The 18,161-nt window shown below is 38.6% G+C and overlaps 1 protein-coding gene across 2 annotated transcripts in view; it reads right to left on the reverse strand.

The window, feature by feature from the left end:
* Positions 1-18,161, reverse strand: part of SLCO3A1 (solute carrier organic anion transporter family member 3A1) — a 366,118-nt gene that overhangs the window by 235,801 nt on the left and 112,156 nt on the right. The gene's annotated exons all lie outside the window — the stretch shown is intronic.

Consider the following 18,161-nt stretch of genomic DNA (forward strand, 5'->3'; position numbering starts at 1 on the left):
TTGTGTGCCAGGCATTGTGCTGAAGAGGGTCTCCTTTTTTCCATATGAGACTCTGCAGTTTACATCAAGCTTGGGAATACTGTAGAATCTCCAAATGATATCTACAATCATTTATATGAATTCCTTCTAACAACTCACTCAAGCTGGTCAACCTCAATCCAGTGCCTGTTGTCCAGATTATGATATACAGTTGAATGGATAATCCATGGCGCAGTGTGCCTAGGGCTCATATAAACAAATGTTTTATGGACTAGAACCCCTCAACTGAACTATAAATTCTGTAAAATCATAAAGATCATGATTCAGAGTTTTAAAGTATCTCTTATTTCCATAATGGGTATTTTATAATTATTTGCTGACTCATAAGATTCAAAATGCTAGCTAGCTAGGAGTCAGAAGCTGAAACAGAGGAAGAAATCAGGGAAAAGTGTTTGCAGGATCAGCGTACTCACACCACTCTCTTTCTAAGGCGGAGGTTCTTAACCTTTTTTTGCATCAAGGAAGCCTTTGATGAAGCCTATGGATCCTTTTTCAGAAAAAATATTTTAAAATAATTGAAGAGAATACTAAAATTTCACTTAGATATTATCAATAATAGAGATGTAATTTTTTTTTTTCCCAATTCAGGTTTATAGACCGCCTAAAATCTATCCCTTGATAACTTTGGGGTCCAAGGACCTCAGATTAAAAACTCTAGTTCTATGGGCAGGGCTGATCACTAGAAAAAGCAAGCTAAAAAGTATCTATGGAACACACAGCATAAACGTAGATTAAAAATGCTCCCAGACAGTCAGGCGCAAAAATAAGAGATCAAATGAAAAACTTTAATATCCTCAATTAAAAAAAAACAGATTGACTTTCTTTTAAAGTACCTATATAAAAGACCTACCATGCTGGTCTCAAAGAGCCTACAGCACCACACCTACTCCCTGATATGTATTCAGAGTACAACACACCCATTGAGAGCTCAATAAATGTTAATTGATGCTGATAAAACAAGTCACCCTCAAACAGGTACCGTACCAGCAGGGTTGTTTAAATGAACAGTTACCATAAGAATCAATTTATTCAAACTGAAGTCAGGAAAACAGTTTGGCAAACTTTCCAGACAGGAAAGTAACTTAATAAATACCCTCGTTGCTGAGAGTCAGGAGGGACAATTTCTAAAACAGTTCTCTTTATAATTTTGCCATGCGACCTTTGCAAAAATACCTTATCTTTAGACTCTCTCTTAGTAAAATGACGATGATGCCACGTGCTTCCTACCTCCTTCCCTGGTTGGCTTTAAGGACAATATCTATAAAAGCATTAAACATTTTTAGCTCCTTGGAAACAGGCATTACAGATGAGACATCCTCATCAAGGGAAAACCTTGCTATTGAAGCTAGAAATATTAGAGGAAAGCATCTCCAAACATTCAGTCCTAAATTCAGTCCCTCCTTAAGGTAAAACACAAGAGCAGTTAGGTGGCACACTGAATAGAATGCTGGGCTTGGAATCAGGAAGGCTTATCTGAATGAGCTAAAATCCGGCCTTGGACACTATCTGTGTGACCCTGGACAAGTCACTTAACCCTGGTTATCTCAGTTTCTCATCTGTAAAATGAGCCGCAGAAGGAAACAGCAAACCATTGCAGTATCTTTGCCAAGAAAACCAAATGGGGTCACAAAGAGTCAGACCTGACTGGAAAACAACTAAACAATAACAAATGGTTAGAGAGAGTGCATTGAAGTGAAGAATGCTAAACTGGAAGCCACAGGACCTTGCCTCTGCTACTTGTGCCTTTGACCTTAGAGAAGTCACTTAACTCTCTGGTCCTCAGTTTCTTCTTCTATAAAACGATAAGGATTAAAATCAATGGTGTCAATCATTGGTTATTAATACCATTAACTTGGCTCAAAGGCCAGATCAGATGTTTTTGTCCATGAAGCTTATTCTGGCAGACAAGATTGTTTTTTGAAAACTCTCCTTCCTACCCTTTCTTTATCTTAGTCTTTACCTCATGATGGAAGAAACAAAGGTTAATTTTGTGTTTGTTTGTTTGTTTTTAGAAGGGGGAAGGCAAGGCAATTGGGGTTAAGTGACTTGCCCAAGGTCATGCAGCTAGTAAGTGTCAAGTGTCTGAGGTCAAATTTGAACTCAGGTTCTCCTGACTCCCAGGCTGGTATTCTACGCACTGCACCACTGAGCTGCCCCAGAACCAAAGGTTTTAAGGTAAAACTTGGTACACACCCTAAGAGAACCTGTTTGAGAATACATTGTAGTTATGCCCCAATTTGTTGTTGCTGTGCAGTCATTTTCAGTCACATCTGACTCTTCATGACCCCATTTGGGGTTTTGCTGGCAAAGATACTGGAGTGGTCTGCCATTTCCTTCTCCAGCCCAGTTTACAGATGAAGAAACTGAGGTAAACAGGGTTAAATAACTTGCCTAGAGTCACACAGTATCTAAGGTAGATTTGAACTCAGGTCTTTTTCACTCCAGGTCCAGCCCTCTATCCACTGTACCACTTAGTGTGCACTCAGCATCCATGATGATGACTCAACATGATAAGACTTCAAGACAAAGCTCTGGTATAAACAGACTGCTCTTTCCACTGAGAAAAAAAGATACACATTACCTCAGAGAATGATAAAGAAATATCGTGCCTTGCAAGAATTTCCTTCTTAGGCCGAGAAAGCGAAAACAGCAACAAGGTAGAATAGAAAGATACAGAAGATCTGACTTCTTCTCACTTGACCATCACTTACTAGCTGTGTGACTGGGAAAATCATTTAGATTTTTGGGTCTTAGTTGCCTTAGCTGGAGAATGTGGATAAAGGTAACTTATCTGATTGAATTTATCCGATCACAGGAGGACCCAGATCCCAATGCAACCTCAGACATTAGTTATATGATCACATACAATTCAATTACCCTTCCCTAAGCCTCAGTTTTTTTGTCTGAAGAAGGGGGATAATAATATTGATAGTACCTACCTCACCAATTCTTAGGAGATAAAGTAAAATACATTGAGAAATTTAAGGAGCTGTATAAAAGTCAGTGCTGACAAGGACAATGATGAACATGATTTTTTAAAATTCCCTTTTACCTTCCTTCCTTCCTTCCTTCCTTCCTTCCTTCCTTCCTTCCTTCCTTCCTTCCTTCCTTCCTTCCCCACTTCCTTCCTTCCTTTCTTCTTCCTTCCCACCCCCACCTTCAATATTTGTGAAGGACTTGCTATGTGCAATGCACTGTGATAGGTCTTGGAGGGATCCACAAAGGGAAAGAGGAAAGGAATATGCATTTATATAGTGTGTCCAATGTGCCAGGCACTGTGCTAAACAGTTTTACAAATATTATGTCATTTGGTCCTCACAATAACCTTGGGAGATAGATGCTATTATTACCCTCATTTTACAAACCATAATAGAAGTTAAGTGATTTGCTCTGAATTACATAGCTAGTAAATGTCTGAGGTCAAGTTTGAATCTGACTCTGGGCCCAGTGCTACAGGTAATGTGCTCCCATAGATTTAATTTTATTTTTTAATAGTATTTTATTTTTTTCCAGTCACATATGATGACAATTTTTAACACTCATTTATTATAAGATTTTGAGTTCAAAATTTTCCTCTCTCTATCACTTCCTTCTCCCTTCCCATAGATGGTAAGCAATTTGATATAGGTTAGATATATACAATCATGTAAACCATATTTCTATGTTAGCCATGTTGTAAAAGAAGAAACAGTTTGTAAAAAAATATAATTTGCAAAAGAAAAAATCATGAAAAAATGAAGTGAAAATAGTTTGTATTGATCTGCATTCAGAATCCATCAGTTCTTTCTCTGGATGTGGATAGCATTTTCCATCATGTGCCCTCATAAATTTATGTCAGTTTATACTTTAGTGATCTAAGCTTTCCGATTCTAAACGTTCCTAACTGGGCAACCATTCAGAGGATTATGACTTATACAAATTACTCTGGCTTTTTCAGTTCAAGGCAGTATAATGCAATGAAAAAATCCCAAATTTGGCATCAGAGAATCTGGGATTTGAATCTCAGTTCATCCCTTTACTACCTCTGTGATCTTGGGCAAGTAATTCAACATCTCTGGGTCTCAGTTTCAGTATCTGTAAAATTAATGGATGACTAGATAACATTATGATCCCTTACAATTCCAAATTTATGATACTATTTGAGGAGTTGGGTTTTTTGTTTGTTTTAGTTGTTTTTGTTTAGTTTTTGCTAAAACTGGAAATTTGTCAATTTTCCTGCGTCTGAAACCACAGCTTAAGAGTAAGATGGCAGACTTGACCTTGGCTCCATAGTAACCCAGGAAATAAGATCACGTGCTGCTGACTTCCTGATACTACCCATGAAGAAAGAATAGCAAGGCAAAAAAAAAAACCAAAACCTTAAAAATACAGCTTATTGTCCATGCCAGACAACTAGCTTAAACATGTGCTTGATTGTCTAAAAAGTTCTTTTCAATGGTGACAACTTAGTATAAATCAGTCTGGATGAGCCATGTCTGATTAAACAGAGCATTTGTTTGTTTTGGGGGGGCAGACAAGTAATCTTAGTTTCTGATAATTCTAGTCCCTGCTCCTGAAAACTGCCTTCAAGGACTACTCCCCTACCCTAAGTACCAGCTGCCTGGATGTCTCTTGTCACAACCAGCTTGATTTTCTCCTTTGATTTATTAGCCTGATTTATATAAATGGATTCATCTGGAAAATATATGACAGCAGTTAGATCAAGATTATAGCAATTTTATGGTCTGGAAATGTTACACTAGTTGAGCACACTGTATCTCTATTTATAAAACTCAAGTTTTATATGTATTTGGGAGTTACGTGTTTATGTGTATTCAGAGTTCTGGAGAGGCTTTTGGGTTATTCTTGTGTTGTTCTGCTTTCCATGAAAGTAGTTTTCACGTTATTGCTGACATGCCTGGTAAGTCTACTTTCTTGTTTTTTGTCACAAATGTTAAAGCTACATTTTCAGAGAGGTAAAAACTCTCTTTGGCAATTTACCCCCAAACAAACAAATGTAGCTCCAGGTGCATTACAATCGACTTAAGTAATTTAAAGTATATTTAAAAAATACTTTGACCAATCAGTAGGATATTCCAATCTATGCTTATTTCTGAATATATGGGGACCACAATCATTTGAGAAAAGTCAATTGCAGATTAACCTGGAACAGAGGGTGAAATTTTAGCAGGATACAGTCAGTCAGACTCAGCTGGAGCAGGTCAAAGGATTAGGATTATGATTATAGACCCAAATTCTTTCTTGGTGCAAAATTCATTGGAACCATCTACAAAGGTGTGCTACATGTACCCATAATCAGATAAGTTTATTTAGTGAGTATATATGGATAAAAGAAGTTTTTATGTCATAATACTCTTTCTTAAAGGCAGTAAATGAAAGATATAAGCATAAGGTAAGATGATAAGAAGCTAAAAATGAACTGAAAGCAGCAGTGTAGTCTATCTCTAGCTCTATCCCATTATAGCATGGCTTAGTAAAAGGCAAGATGGATAGCTGATAGAAAGCTGGCCTCCGATTTAGAACCTGAACCTGGGTTCCATCTCTCTCATGAACTCACTGTGCCCTTGGGCAAATCAGAGTCTCAGTACCACCAGGCAGCTCTCCAAGGTGCAGAGAAGGTGCTGATCCCCGTGGTTAGGAGTTTTTCCCTTGGGAGCTCTCTACACTAATGAGATCACAGGTCCAATGCAAACAAAACAAAAGCTAAGGCTCATTATTACACCGATTTCCATATACTATCGGCTTTGAAACATAACTCTGTGTACTCAAAACTGTTATCCTTTAACTTTGGTGGTTAGACTCATCACATTCTATTTCTTCCATTTGGTTATTCAGTAGTTGTAATGTAGTCATAGTAGTAGTAGTAGTAGTAGTAGTAGTAGTAGTAGTAGTAGTAGTAGTAGTAGTAGTAGTAGTAGCAGTAGTAGTAGTAGTAGCAGTTGTAGTAGAAGTAAGAGTTGTAGTAGCAGTAGTGGTGGTGGTGGTAGTAGTAGCAGTAGTAGCAGTAGTGGTGGTGGTGGTGGTGGTGTTGATGGTAATAATAGTGGGAGTAGTAATAGTAGTGGCAGCAGTGCTGGTAGTATTGGTGATGATGGTGATGGCAGTAATATAATAGTAGGGGTGGTAGTGATGGTGATAGTAGTGGTAGTAGCAATAGTAGTAGTGGTGGTGGTGGTGGTGAAGGTGATGGTAGTAGTAGTAGCAAAGCAATAGCAGCTAATGTTTGTAAAGAGTTTTAAGGTTTTCAACACACTTTACAGGTATTATTATTTGATTGGTTACAACCAATATATGTAATCAAGTCGTATCAAATATTATTATTTGATGGTTCCAACCATCTTATGAGGCAGGGGCTATCGTTATCTTCATTTGACCAGTTAGAAAATGAGAAATCTGAAGTTCAGAGAAGTCAATTAATTCTCTCCCCCCAGATATATGTATGCATATATGTATGTATGCATGCATGCATGTACCTATGCTTAGTCCTACTCTCTTTTCTATATTAGTCTCACATCACTAATAGCCTACAGGACTTTTCAGTCTAGAAGTCCTGGAGCTACCTCAAACTATCCATGTATAAACCAAAACTCATTATCTTTTCCCTCATATCCACCCCCTTCCAAAACTTCCCCACTTTTGTTGAAGGTATCACCTTCTTCCTCCCAAGTTTGTAACTTTGGTGCTGTCTTCAACTTCTCACCCTCCCTCATTCCACATATCTATTCGGTTGCCAAATCTTGCTATTTCTGCCTCTTTCCCATGACTCTTTATCAGACAACCACTACCCCAGACCAAGCCTTAATCCCCTCTCATTTAGATAATTTCAATGACTTCCTAATTGTTGTCGTTGTCTCAAGTCTCTCTGCACTCTGCACTATTCTCTATACAGCAGTCAAAGTGATTATGTAAAATTCTGAACATGTCACTTCCCCACTCAACTCCAGCAGCTCCTTTTTGCCTTTAGGATCAAATATAAATTCTTCTGCTTAGCTTTTAAAGTCTTTTACAAGCTAGTGCTTATCTGTCTTTCCAGTCTTTTTATGTTACTCCCCTTTCCATACTTTTTGTCCAGCAAACTGATTGACCCTGTTGGCTGGAACATACTCCCTCCTTACCTTGACCTTTAGAATCCTTGCATTCTTTCAAATGCTTCCCAAGCATCACTTTCTTTAGGAAGTCTTTATTGATCTACACAATAAATGCTGTGACACTGGGGGGAAAGGGGGAGAAAATGCCAATGTTCTGCTTTCTTAACTACCTTGTAATAAACTGCTTGAGTGGGAGTTGTTCCATTTTTTTAATGAGTGTCTGCACGGCTTGTCTCAGTGCCTTGTCCACAGGAGGTGTTTAATAGATGCTTATTAATTGATTTATGGTTTGGTCCAGTATTATATCTACTGCCATTGTCCCTTTCAATGAACCATGTTATAATGAGATTAAAGAGTTATATAATATTTTGTAAGGAGTATGACTTGATTGGCTTCTAGCAGTCATGAAATTAAGTCAGCAAGTACTTACTATGTTGTAGACGCTGGGCTGAGTGTACAAAGAAAGACAAAACAGTACCGGTACTCAAAGAGTGTCAGTCTCATGGAAGAGACAACATGCAAACAATTTCACACAAGTAAATGTAGATAGCGTAATTGGAGGTAATTTCAGAGGGAAGGCTCAAACATTAAGGAGGACCAGGAAAGACTTCTTGCAAAAGGTAAGATTTTAGATCAGAATTGGAGGAAGTCAAGAGGATTGAAATAAGGACTGAGAACATTCCAGGCATGGGTGAGAGACATTGAAAAGCACAGATTGGGGAATGGAGCATCTCCTGCAAGGATACTTCAAGAAATAATCTAACTTGACACTTTCCATGCTGATTTGGCCACATGTTTAAATATAATGACCAGTCTCAGAAAGACTGGCCTGAGCAAAGGAGTGAGATTGGTGGCTATATTTGAAATACCCTTGGGATAAGTGGAAGGGGAACGGAAAAGGGAGATTAGGGAAGGAATGGAAAGAAATTGTTTATTTCAATACTAAAAAAATGCTGAATACATGTACTTTTTTGATTCTTACATAATTTGGTAGCTGATAAATTTGAGGGGACAATATGAGTAATATCAAAGCTGTTGCATGAAATTCTTATTTATACTGTAAGAAATTACTAGAATTCTTCAGTACAGAGTTGGTGAAATGTTGATCCAATCCATCATTCTAGCTAATAGGCAAGACTACACTTAGATGAGCTTTGTAAATCATTTCCCAAGAGAATCAGGTAAGCAAATATCAGCATGGCCCACCAAATTTGCATTGGCTATATCCATCCTTGCCAACGAAAGCTTCCTCACTTTATCATCTGGGTTTCATTCTATGGAATGAAACAATCCCTAAATGGAAAAACAAAATTGAAGCCTGAACAAGAGGTACACAGAAGGTCGAGTCCCATGAAAATCAACCCTAAAGGTAATAGAAAGGAATGGCAAAATAAATTGAACAGAAGTAATTAAGCCTCATAACTTCACATGTGACTTCAACCAAACTAGAGACAGGCATTTTTTTTATTCTTAAAGATTTTTGGAAAATGGGTGTGGGATGTTGCATATAACATCACTTTTAAAAAATATATTGATCAGTTTTTGTTGATTTATTTCCTTGCCTTTCTCTTTTTCTTCCTTTTTTTTTTTTTTTAAATGAGGTATGACTCTTTGGGAGGGGGAAAGGAAAGGGATAAAGGGGAAATTGTAAGTGATGTAAGAACAAAAATCATCAATAAAAATCCATTTTAAAAGAATTTCCCAGAAAGCACAATGTTTTCTGGTGACATATTTCATCTACTAACACTCCTAACAGTCACAAAATGTTAAATGTTTTTATGATACAACTATCCCCTGAGGAGATTATCATCCTCCTTATAAGGACCCTTCATCTATTCATTGAATGGTAATCCTTTAACAAATGAACCTCCTAAAAATTTTAGAAGCAGTTCTATCATATGACCACTGTCTCTGCTTATCATTTGGATAAATGGAAATGTTCCCTACTTTGGGTTGTCATTTTGCCTAGGCTGCTAAACTGAATTCAGAAGAGAAGGAGGAAATGGGATTTTTAAGATCTTCCAAGGTTGATGGATTTGTTGACTAAAGCCACCGAACACAATGTTAATTACAGTTAATTGGTTATGCACTCTGGAATTCAGATATGTGTCAGAAACTCAATTGAACTAAATGGTGACAACCAGATTCTCAAGTGAAGAAAACCCGGAATGCTCCTTCAGACTGAATTTACTGCCTGAGAAAGAGAGTGGGAGAAAGACGGCATGAATTACCAAGTGAATGGTTCAACAGAGTAAGGAGAAACATGATATTTAATTGAATCTGTAAAAGTAATGTGAGGTTCGCTGCCTGCCAACTGAAATGTGTTGGTGTGGGCAAGTGGGCCAGGCAGAGAAGGATTGGCAGGTGGGATAGGAAGCACAGCTGTGAGACTGAATCATTCCATCAAGGTCCAGGGCCTGACCAATTATAGCTAGCCTGATTACATAGTACTTCAAGGTTTGTGAAGCTCTTTAAAATTCTCTCCGATTTGCTTCTCACAACAATCCCTGAGAGGTAAATGCCGGTGTTATTATACCCATTATACAGATGAAGAAAGGAAGGCAAACAGAGATTAAGTGACTTGCCCAGGGTCATAAAACTAGTACGTTACTGAGGCTGGATTTGAATTCTGCTCTTTTTTACTCCAGGTCCAGCTCCCTAGACTCTGCATTGCCTGGCTGCCTGGTGCAGGACCAGATCTTGTGTTGGAATTTCCCTCTTCCTCAACTGGATTTCAAGATGAAAAGGGAGGGAGCTCCCTTTACAATGTAGTCACACTCAAATAGAATCAGGAGTCACTAATCTGTACATGAGGATTTCTATTGGCTGCATATGGACTTAGTTTTAAAATACAATATTATTCATATTTTAATGTATTTTTATTTATTTTGTTACATATTTTCTAATTATATTTTGATCTGGTTTGAGTCTCATTCGGGAGAACACATAGGGCACTGGATTGGAGTCAGGATGACTTGGGACCAAATCTTGACTAAAGTATTTAACAACTGTGTGACCCTGGGCAAGTTTATTTACATCTCTGGGCTTCAGTTCCTGCATCTGTAAAATGAGGGGATTGGATCTTATGGTCTATAACATCCCTTCCAAGCTCTAAATCAATTATATTATGTTCTACGGTGGGAGGGGAATTTTGTGGAATACTGGCTCTGCTTTTCCTGAAGCTTGGCTCTGTGTGCCACTTCCTGGATATGTGTGGGTCTTGGGTCCATCTATTTTTAACCTGCACAGACACCAGTGTTTGACAAGAAAGGAGCAGCTGTCTGGCATCACTGTCTTAGTAGGACCTACTGTTCTAGAAAGGGTCATGTTAGTTTTTGTGGCTGAATTATTGGCTCTTAGACCACACAGGGCAAGGAAAGAATGGTTTCTACTGGTTTCCCTGTGTAGTTTTATGGCTCCTTATCCTGGGAAAAATAACCTGACTTGCTTTGTTCAGCACTAGCTAAAACAGGAAATCAGTTGTTCCTGGGATTGTGTTGATAGAAGGATTGCCATGGTACCAGTGCAAAACTCACACCAAAGTTAATTTGCTGTGCCTTGTACTCTCAGACAGCTGAAAGAGTGCTGGAGACCAGAAGTGTAACATTGGTTTCTTTTAAGGCTTCTTACTGAAGGGAGAAGACCCTGAAAAATGCAAGATTGATTTTCAGCGAATGGAGTTTTATAGTGACTGTATTCAGTCTCAGAGGGGCCTGCATGTGGATGAAAGGAACACGTTCATTCAAACTGCCAGCCACTTGAGCAGTTACACCTTGGCCCAGCACGTCTTCGAATTGTGCCAGCCCTTGTCAACTAAAATAACTGGAAAGTTGTGACCATCATGTGTCCATGTGTCCTTAGGCCCAAGGCATCAAGAAGCCAGGTAGTTAGTCAAAGAAATCAGGGGGTGTAAAAGAAAGTGTGAAACTTGGCATTTCTCCCTCAGCATTTATTCCCCCTCAGTTATGGTAGTTAGGCCTTCCTTCCTCCTTCCTTCCACCCATCTCCAACTCTGCCATCAATGGGAGTATATAAGAGTCAGCTCGAAGAAATAGAATACCAGCTGTATTCAGTGAGAACTGGATTCCGGTCCTGCCTTTGATCTATACTGCCCATGACCATGGAAAAGTTAGTACCTTAGTCCCCCATTCAACTCTGACTAAAAATTGCAGAATGGTTATTGATTTGCTTTGGTAGATGAAGTTTCTTTATGTGGAATTCCCTATACTAATGGAATCATAAGTCTAGAGAGACCACAAAACACGCCAAAACAAAAATGGGAGTGTGCAGTAGGAGGAGGAAAGCAAGGCTGTGATTCTTTGAGTTAGATTCATGTTTTCTTAGTTGACAATCTAGGAACATGCATTTATGAGACCATTATTGTGCTGTATTCTTGGGCAGGCAAAGAAAGGCATGAACACAGCCTTTGCTACTCACAATCTTAGCCTCGTGAGGTGGACAGCAGAAAGAGAAGGTTGGTCCTACAAGGAAAATTCAGGAGAGGCACAGGAAAATGGGAGAGTGGATTGAGTACTGGACTTGGAGACAGAAGACCTAGTTGATAATTCTGGTTCTCCACCTAAATAGAGGCGTGACTTTAGGCTACATGTTTAACCCTTTACATACTTCATCTAGAACAGCCTCAAAATAGAGGTTTTCTTCCTTGATAAAAACATTGCCTGTTTCCAAGGAGATCAGAATGCTTCATGGGCATTATCCTTAACGGTCACCCAGGGAAAATAGGTAGGAATCAGGGGGCAATATACGTATTCTATAATGAACGATATCCTCTGTCTTGGTATCCTCTACAAAGAAGTTATGAGGATTAAATGAGTTGGTGTGCTAGAAAGTGCAGTGGGCACCACTGGGCATGCTGCTCTGAAAATGCACGGAAGTGTTCTTCATTTATTGCAGGTCTCCAACGTAAGGCCCTATCTTTGAAGTCAGATTATGACACTGCCTGGCTCTGGATCATCAGTATCATAACAGTTGCTCCTTACTTAGATAAAATACATGAAAGACACAGCAGGTGTTTTGTTACTGAACAATGCAACAGGTGCATTCTGTTTGAATATACCTGAATAATGTATAAAGCAAATCTGTCCCCACCCCCTCCTTTTGTTTGCTTGTGGGAGGAACTAATTCTATTGGGATTAGCTCCTTGCATTCAGTACAGGTAATCACAGGTGAAGGACAATTGGCATGGATTGTGGATAGATGTCAATTAGATATTCGGTCCCTTTTTTGATTAGGAAACCCTGCCAGAAAATTCTGAATCCTTGGGGGGAAATTCTCAAATTATGTAAAACAAGCTGGTGAATAAATAGGCTTTCTCCCTTCAAAAGCTCGATTTTTATGAGGCCAAAAAAAAAGTATAGTTCTCAGGGTTGGATGAATAGTGGTGTTTTGGAAAATTAGTTCAGCTCCTAAATTAGAAACAGAATCATAAAGGAGGCTTAACATCTGCATATTGAATGTAGTGGTTCTCCCTGGTAGCTTGGGCCCTGGTCTTTCAGGATTGCGTTACTGCCCTTTTGCAGGGGAGGTGAATCAAGGGAGTTGGACAGTGCAATCCGATTTGGGTACACAGTGAGAAAAGGAACAGAATGATAAAGCAAAAATGGACCAGTGGTTCTGCACCATTGAAATTCACTACAAGTGTTGAAATAAAGCATGACCTATCAGATGTCCAACTAGTTAACTGCACGATTTTTGTCCATAGAGCATGAATCAGAGGATCATACCCCATTAGAGGAGGAAGGGAATTGAGAGATCGTATAATGCAACCCCATCATTTCATAGATGAAGAAAATGATGCCCAGAAACATAACATGATTTGTCTAAGGTCATATTAGGGATTGTTCAAGACCTATAAAGTTTGATCTTGTTTCTAGGATTGTTATGAAATAGATCCAATATACTGGATTGTGGAAAATACATTGAATCGGACCCTGGGCTCTCCAATCTGCTCTTGCACTTAAGCATATGTGATGTTCAGTAAATCACAACCTTAATTAACCTCATCTCTTTCATTTATAAAATGGATATAATAACAAAGAGAGATATAATGTAAGGAACACTATTTCTGGAGTCAGAAAATCTGAGTTCAAATCTTGCCTCTGACATTTGCCATCTATGTGAACTTGGGAAAAGTCATAACCTCCCTCATTTGTAAAACGATAGGGTTGGACTCTAGAAGGACCTCTGAAGTCTTTCTACTTCTTGATCTATAATATTTTAATGCCATAAATTTACTACCTGTGTGACCACATGGCTGATGCTTAATAAATGTTTATTGACTGACCAACTGACCTAGGAAGTTACTTAATTTCCAAGGTCCTCAAATTTTTCATCTTTTAAACGAGAAAATTAGATGATGTCTGGGGTCCCTCCCAGCACTAGTTCTATAACCCTGTGTGTGGCCTTGTGATAATTCTCTTATGTTCACTCTATTGACTTTGCAGAGCTACACTGAATATCAGATTATTACCTGGTTCAGAACCCTTTGAAATGTTCAAAGGGTTGTCATATATAACACTTTATGAATATAAGATATTAGTGTTCCTAATAAGTCATTATCCATTTTTTAAAATGTAAAACTACATACAACCACTGAATTCACTTGAATGAACACAATTCTGTGACATGTCCAATTTCTATAATGGGGACTGAAAAGAAAGTCTTTTTCTGTGGGGGGAAAGCCTAAGTTCACTTACCCACACTGTGAGCTCTGAATACAAACAGATGTTAACATTATGAATTAGTGTCCAAATCATTCATTCTTCTTTTGGAGTCTGTAGCAGGTTTGAGATGGTTTGATGGTTTGGGTAATTAAAATCTCCCAAAATTGTTGGCTTTCCTTCAGCAGACCACATGTTTCACAAAAAGCTTTTTCCCTTTTATGGATGCCAGATACTGATACATTGCCACAAGTCTTAAAAGGCCAGTGACCGAGTAGCATAGTTCACTGGATTAATTATTATCAAAAGGTCTTAAAGGAGCTACTCATATTTTAGATCTCACACATATAGAAACTTTTTTTTTTTTTTAAAGATTATCTAGGGTCGAGAGGAGGCCATCTAGGTGGTTCAGAGGATAAAGCACCAAGCCTTCAGTCAGGAAGACCTGACTTCAAATTTGGCCTCAGATACTTACAAGTTATGTGACCCTGGGCAAGTCACTTAACCTATGTTTGCCTTAATCCACTGGAAAAGGAAATGGCAAATTTTTGCAGGGAGAAAATCCTATGGAGAGTACAATCCATGGGATTACAAAAAGTTGGATATGACAACAATTGAATAGTAGCAGGCATGAGAGAGAAGGGAATCCCTTCCTTGTGTTGATACTTGCAAGTGAAAAATGCATTAAAGGAACTCACTAGAAAAGGATTTCTTTATTTTTTTAAGCAAATGTTTTATCTTCTGAATACAGCCTATTTACTGAAGTTCTGACAAAATTTCTCTTTAGCAAGCGGAGAATATGATTTAAACATGAGCGGTAAAAAGGTGGTCTTAAAGAATATCCCAATGGAACCTTTCAAAAGTATTCATCCAAATGCAGGAAGTAGAATAGTATTTAATGGAAGATGCACTTGGCTTGGAGACAGGAGATTTGAATTGAAGTCTCAACTCTCTCACTCAGTTGTGTGACACTGGGCAAGGTTTCTTTATGTCTCTACTTCTACTTCCTTATTTGTAAAATGAGAAGCCTGAACGAGATGACCCCTAATATCTTTTATGACTCTAAAAATCTGAATACCTCCTCTTTCCTTTCTATTAGATTCCAGAATGTACTTTCCTGCATTTCTGTAATATAACTCCCCTTTCCCATAGACCAAATCCTCTCCCATCAACCTACCCTATTCGTACTTGCATAAAAATGGAAAATGTTGCCTCAAGATGTGCCTTTTTTACTCTTTAAATGACCTTCTCTCCTTTGACAGCCCATGGATAGCCCATGGTGGGACCTGATGCCCAAGCAGGACTTCATACCTAGAGACTGGCTAACATTTCTTATTCACTGACATATTCCTGAAATGCACCATAAGCCAAAAATGTGACTTACTTTTTCTAAGGCTGAATGATAATTCAGGAAGTGAGTTGTGAATTAGATTCTTGGTGTTTTTAATTCCAAATTTGAGGACAAGGTCACTAAGCCATTATTCTCTCTCAGCCTCAACTTGAGGGGGGTACTGGTAGTCTGATTTCGAAATACTATGTTAGTTGGTTACCAGAAAAGTCTATTTAATAACTCCCTCCACTGAGAGATAGATCCCTTAGCCTGCAGGTTAATGCAAAGCAGCCACAAAGACTAACATGGAGAGCTTTCCTCATAAGTACAGAGGTGCAAGTGATCATTTAGCCTTACAGTTGGTTTGAGAAAGCATCATTAATTCTAGTCATTTAAAGCTGTGAATCAGCAACTGTTAAGTGAACTTGCCTCTTTGATTCCCTTCATTTTCATTTCTTCTAAATAAGAAAAGGGCCAAATTATACAAATGGATTCATGTCTTTAAAGCCCCTAGATACAAACCTTTGGCAAATACATGCCTACGAGTGCATAGATTTTAATTCATGTGAATCCACAAAATTCACATAAAACATCTTGAGAGGAAAAAAGCCTCATCTCAGGCCAAATCCATACTGTCATGCTGTACAAAAGCCTTGGTGGAATCAGAAAAAGGCAACAAGCACAGTGCAGGTGAGAGCCAGTCCAACGTAGAACAATTCTGTGTATATAATAGCAAACATTTACAGATGCTTATGGCTTCTGCCTTCTGAATTTCAAACACTGATGCACACAGGTTTCTTTTAGTCAAATTGATTTTGTCAGAGGGAGGATTGACAAGCAACATGGAAATTGTATGAAAGAACTGGGATCAGAGCTATGAAAATTTGTTTTTCAGGAATGGAGACCTTTCAGCCAGGTTTCCAAGGTTTCTCAAGAACTGACTGTGAACACTGACACCTCAGCAAATGCTACAGTCAGGGCTGGATATTTATTTTGTTGTTGATTGTCTGAACTTAAGAAAGTGATGGAGAAAATGTTAATGGTGCAGAATCAATTTTAAAATGCGTAAGTGCTTCAGAGAGTAGCTGCCTATATATCTGCACACTCCCAGTTAAAGAACTGTTTTTTGATGCCTAACTGGCTATATTGAGATTCGAGACAAATTGGTTAACCTCTCAATGCTCTAAGAAACTCTCTGAAAACCATAAATTGCAGAAAAAGTGCCACCCAGCAGTGGTTAAAGAAGTTTCCTTATTTAAGGATTTCTTATGTTCCTCCTTCCCTCTCTTCAGTGGTAGGATTAAATTGGTCGTGGTTATCCTTAAACCTTTTAGCCTAAAAACTATGTCAAGATTTCTTTGATACTGTGATGGATGTGTGACCTCATGGCTGTTCCCTCTAATTATTTAGATAGCATTTCATTCATGCTTACCCATCTTGTTGGATTTTCATCCCTGTCTTCCCATAAATCTTCTATAGGAAATCTCACTAATTGCTAGTTTTCTACTTCTCTTGACATGAATAGATGCCAAGAAAGCACTAGGACTGTCCATCTTGCAACATGACCAATCCTTTTTCCAGACACACATTTCTTTGATGTCATCTTTGATACCTCTTCTCTCCTCCAATGTCTTGTTTGTAATGTGTTACAGCCTTCTCATGTCTACCATATGCTTTGTCATTGACCTTTGAGTGAACCTCAACTTTAATTCTTCAGAAACTGTGATATTCTATGACTCACAGCCATGCAGAGCTGCTTGGATGACCTACCACACTCAGTCCCTTAGGATAGGAGCATATGGCTCCCTATTCAAACTGACAGCAGTGGGGGAGGCCAAGTTATCTGCCTAGTGCTTTTATGACACAATCAGTAATTTTATATCAGTAAAAATTCACTCCAAGGAAACATCAGTTCCTCTCTTCTCTCTCTTTTATTTTCTCCCCATAAAAAATTCTTAAATTTTTAAATTTTAAAAAAATTCTGTGAGCATTCTTAATGTTCCTTCATAGCAGCTTCACATCCGGTGTTTATACTTTAGATCAGCCCACAAACGATCTGGAAGACCACAATGGTCATACTTTCAGAAGTTATGTGGTATTACTTACCAGAGTGACACATAAGTGATACAGAGCCCTCATAAGTACGGAGGTAAAAGTGATCATTTAGCCTTACAGTTGGTTTGAGAAAGCATCATTAATTGTAGTCATTCCAAAGTACTTCTCACTTACACCAGGACAGAGTCAACCCAGGACTCTGTACCCAAGAGCCCCTGGAAGAGCAATTCTGACTTTATTCTAACCAGGCTGCCAACCTCCCTTCCAGCCTACTCCCACTTCACTGAGGAAGGATCAAAGATGATTTTTGATTTTGAGTGTCTAGTTCTCTCTTCCAGATTGTCTCCAGCCAAACCACCATCCAAGTGATCAACCACAGTGGAAAAGGAGCCCTTTCATCCTTGACCTTTGGAAGACTAGCCCTGACTTCCTCAAAGCCAGACAATATATACCATTGAATGGAGGATCCTTCCAGGTAGGGTATCTTAGAAGTTACCATGGCTTGCATGCATTGAATTCATCTCTCCTTTGCATATTGGTACCAAGAGAAGATGTAGTATACCATAGGGAAGAAAGATGGTAATATTAAAGGCTCAGTGAAGAGTCATTCCTAAGAAGATTGAGTGGACTTCGAAGAAAATAAGTAAAGGAAAATGAGTGAATGAGAAAGTCTTTATTAAGTGCTTGCTGTGCGCAAAACAGGGTGCTAAGAGCTATGGATACAAATAGAAAAGGAAGACAGCCCCTGTCCTCAAGTTGCTCACCTTCTAATAGGATGAGACAACACAGAGAGGAACTTTCAGCTACAAGATGGATGGAAACACAAGCATATGTGGCAATGCATATGGTAATGAATCCTTAGTGTCATTTCCATTTATAAAATCATCTTTGTAACATCTCTCACATATGTTCTCTTCTCTCTTTTGACACTGTTACTAGCCAGTTGAGGACTCCCCTCACCTTACATAT

Source organism: Notamacropus eugenii, chromosome 1 (genome assembly GCF_028372415.1).
Source record: "Notamacropus eugenii isolate mMacEug1 chromosome 1, mMacEug1.pri_v2, whole genome shotgun sequence".
NCBI classification, from domain to species: Eukaryota; Metazoa; Chordata; class Mammalia; order Diprotodontia; family Macropodidae; genus Notamacropus; species Notamacropus eugenii.